The 4,387-nt window shown below is 41.2% G+C and overlaps 1 non-coding gene across 1 annotated transcript; it reads right to left on the reverse strand.

The window, feature by feature from the left end:
* Window positions 1-1,820: 1,820 nt before the first annotated feature.
* LOC149222545 (U1 spliceosomal RNA) lies at window positions 1,821-1,980 on the reverse strand. Its single transcript, XR_016249925.1, has one exon. It is a non-coding gene; the product is annotated as a U1 spliceosomal RNA (small nuclear RNA).
* Window positions 1,981-4,387: the final 2,407 nt, after the last annotated feature.

The raw sequence follows: 4,387 nt of genomic DNA on the forward strand, positions 1-4,387 counted from the left end.
AACGCTGATCTCTCTTTGATTGCTGATAGGGCTGGCAACAGGAAAAAGGAGTCTGCAAATTCAAATTCGAAGATAGCCATTGACCAGATTAACAGTAAAGTAAATCTCCAAAATTTGACCTTTTCCCCAATCTTGGAAAGCTCTTAATAGTAAAGTAAATCTCCAATATTTGATCTTGGAAAGCTCTTAATAGTAAAGTAAATCTCCAAAATTTGACCTTTTCCCCAATCTCGGAAAGCTCTTTCCAAGGAGTTGAGAGAGAATTTCAATAAAGTCTCTTTTCAACACGTTTGTAGAGTCAGGGGGAAGAAGCAGAGTCCCAACTCTCGGCCACTGTCAGATGCTTATATGACTATCGGATGCTTAAATGATTAACACCCAATGAGGAGGCTAGCCCCAGCAACTGCAGGACAGATGCTGATAAATCTGCGCTGTTTCATTCTTTTGGCTTTTCCACAGGGAAGATCTGGATCCAAGCTTTTGTTAGGAGAGCGAGCGTGCATGACAATTCTTTTTTATGTATGCAGTAATTGGGCTTTATAGCCTTCCCCCCTCTTTTCCTTTTGTTGGTCAGGCTTTGATATTGACAAAGATCTTTTCCTCAATGCTCAGGCCCATTGCAGCATTGTATATTCAAATTTCTCTTTTCATATAGTAAATATATACCATTTATATTCAAATTTCTATTTGAAATAGCAAATATACCATTTTTTTTTTTTGTTTCTTTCCCTTGAAAAAGGAAAAGCAGCACAAACACAGTGTCCCCTTAATACGACACAACAAACACATCATGAATATCCAACTACAAGAAAGAAAGAAACGTTTGCCGTATACAGTGAAAACGTTTGACAAATATAAATTCCACTGCTACTGCTGGGACATGAACCAAACCAGGATCTCTCTCTCTCTCAGGTGAGAGCCGAAAAAGTAGACTTCATAAACCGGAATAAAAAGTTCAGTTGAGCGTGAGGTGTATGGAGTAATATTGAAGACAAGCTTGTAATTTAGGAAATTGGAGTTGTGGACAGTCAATCTATCAATGGCGTGTGTGGTGTGGTGTGGGGTTTATTATATTATATATGTTGGAACACCAATATCAACCTGTGAAAGGGATGGCGTCTGCTGCAAACAAACAGTAACAAGAAGATTAGCACCAATATCAATCTGCGAAAGGAATAGCATCTGAACAACAAACAAAACAGTAACAAGAAGATTAGCACCACCAATATCAATCTGTGAAAGGGAATGGCAGCTGCAAACAAACAGTAACAAGAAGATTAGCACCACCAATATCAATCTGTGAAAGGGAATGGCAGCTGCAAACAAACAGCAGTAACAAGAAGATTAGCACCACCAATATCAATCTGTGAAAGGGAATGGCAGCTGCAAACAAACAGCGGTAACAAGAAGACTAGCACCAATATCAATCTGTGAAAGGGAATGGCATCAGCAAACAAACAGGAAGAAGAAGATTAGCACGGAATCGCGTAGCATCCCTCTCCTCTCGCCTCGCAGCAGCAGAGCACTCCGCTCGTCTCTCAACTATGTATGTAATCAATCATGAAGTAAGACCTCCGGTAATTTATTCAACCTCTCGCCTCGCAGCGGCAGAGCACTCCGCTCGTCTCTCAACTATGACCTCCGGTAATTTATTCAACTGGGTTTACAAATAGTTTGATTTAAAGCAGAGCTGCGGATGCTAATTAATTTAACTGGAATTACAGACTGTTCTGTTAGACTTAAAGAAGCTCCCGTAGTTGCAGTTAACTGATTTGATTTTAATTTTTGTTGCAGTTAACTGATTTGATTTTAATTTTTGTGTGGAGGCCGCGCGAACGCGAGCCTCCGCTGCCACAAATTATGACGTGCACTCTCCTCGATGGGAGATGCTAGGTAAACCCCCCTCCCAAGTGCAATGGAAGTGGTCTTCCTAGGCCATCGACCTTCTTGATCATCGATTGACCCCGCCCAGGTAAGTATGTTTTGAACATTTCCATCTTACCCCTCTATACCCCCTCCTTTCCTTCCGTGCATCCCCACTTTGAATGTGGGATATATATATCCACCATACAATAATGTCTTAATCCATAATTAAAAAATACACACTCAATTGCTTAATTTCATCCTTATTACTATTGGTGGTGTTGAATGAAGAATTTCATCCTTATTCTTATTGCTCTTGTTGATAATTTCATCTTTATATTTTTCTTCACGCTCAATTTGTTAATTTCATCTTTATATTATTCTTCTCGTTGATCATATTCACGCCCAATTTGTTAATTCCATCCTTACATCATTCTCGTTGTTGTTGATCATATTCACTCACAATTCGTTAATTCCATCCTGATATCATTCTTGTTGTCGTTGATCATATTCACTCACAATTCGTTAACGCTTCTATTATTCTTCTTGCTGATCATATTCACGCCCAATTGGTTAATTCCATCCTTATATCATTCTTGTTGTTGATGATGATATTCACTCACAATTCCTTAATTTCATCCTTACATTACTCTTGCTGTTGATATTCACCCTCAATTTGTTAATTCCATCCTTATTATTCTTTTTGTTGTTCATCTCCATTACTGAAAGTGGGTAGGTAACATGGTGCACCCTCAATTCGTTAATTTCATCCCTCTTATTATCGCCGTTGTTGATACCCGTTAGTGAAACTGGGTAGGTAACATGGCCTTCATTGAGGTTCAAACCTTGCTCGATGCTTGTTCTTACCATTGTGGATATGCGTCCATGTACGGAATAATTGTTGCGGCTACGTGTAAGATATTGTCGGTAACTTTGGAATGATGTTGTCGAGTAGGCCTTTTCGGCTTTAAAAACAAGTGCCTTTTGTATGGAACGATGTTGTCGAGTGGGCCTTTTCAGCTTCAAAGGAAGCCATGTGCAATGCACCCACTTTACTAGTGCCCAATTGCGCTTGGAATGTGGTGCATCAGGTAGGGGTGTGGGCGCTATGTTGATGCAATTGACAAAAACGTGGGCAAGTCCACCTATGAGAAAAGAGATGATGGCCATCTTTTGCGTAGTCGAGACTTGACACCCATATCTTATATGGAGTTGCTTCCAAATCGAGATCATCGTCATAGTTTGAAGTATTTTCTCGACGATAGGTTACCATCCTTGGAGAAACACAGATGGGTCAGTAAGATGCATCGGTATGATTATGAGATCATATACAACAAAGGCAACGAGGCATCTGCTTTATTTGCAGACATATGAGGAGAAAGGATCTCTCTTTGCCCTATCCTTACAGTACTTGATTGCCTCATCAACGCTTGTCAAGAATGGCTCGATATTGACATGGCGGTTCAATTCATCCAAGTGCTTTAGGAGAATCCCAATCCCCCTGAGGGCTACACGCGGCAACAAGATACCTTGAAGCATAAAGCGTGCATTCTTTTGATTAAAAATTGTGCTTTAAAACAATGCCCGTCTTAAAGGAGTTGTGTTCATCTCCCACCACGGGCACTTTGGCTTTCAGCGTACCTACAAATCGACTACGCGCTCTTCCTTGCGGGAAGGCTTGAAAACACACATCTAGGATTTTGTACCTACATGTGGTGCTTGTTAAAGGAACAAGGGTGAGATGGTGAAGAAGTGCCACTAGCAATATCACCCACCATCAGGACCGACATTTCCATGGAATTCACAGTGGACCTTCTGAAAACAGACAACCAATATGTCACCATGGTGTTCCTCGACCACGTTTGCAAATGTGCGCACTTTTGTACCCTATCGGACCCATTTACACCTTCTGTGGTTACTCATGTTTCCCTGGACCCAATGTTTAAGTTGCATGCCATCACACTTTCCATTGCATTGAATCGAGGTCCCGCACTCACCAACAATTTCAAGCAAGATTCGTTTAAACTTTAGGGTACTCAATTGAAAGTGAGCACTGGTCGTCATCCCCAAATTGATAGCCAGATAGAGGTGGTCAATAAGTGCGTGGAAACTTGTTTGAGATGCTTTGCCTCGAAAGGGCAACACCAATGAGAATGATGGCCACCCCTTACAGAATTGTGGCGTAATACCTCTCATCACGGTGCTACCTAAATGACGCCATGTGTTGCTGCCTATGGCCCAAAACTCCTAGCAGTGGCTTCCTATTTACCAGGCAAACCCTAGCTACAAAAAGCTGACTTCACGCTTCACACCAAACCAAAGAAGCCATTCTTCGCACGCTACGGGACAATTTGGTTTTAGCTCAAAATGGAATGAAGCGGCGAGATGACTAACATCGCTCGAGGAATGCGAATGGGTGTTTCTATTTGGACGAGGCAATTAGCTCTGATGTCTTTGACAATATAAGTTCCAAGTCTAGTGATTTCCAATTTTCTCATCTTACCCTTAGTTTTACTGCCATATA

Source organism: Pinus tabuliformis, chromosome Q (assembly GCF_031772625.1).
Source record: "Pinus tabuliformis cultivar Carrire ecotype Pingquan chromosome Q, CPIR1, whole genome shotgun sequence".
In the NCBI taxonomy this organism is placed as follows: domain Eukaryota; kingdom Viridiplantae; phylum Streptophyta; class Pinopsida; order Pinales; family Pinaceae; genus Pinus; species Pinus tabuliformis.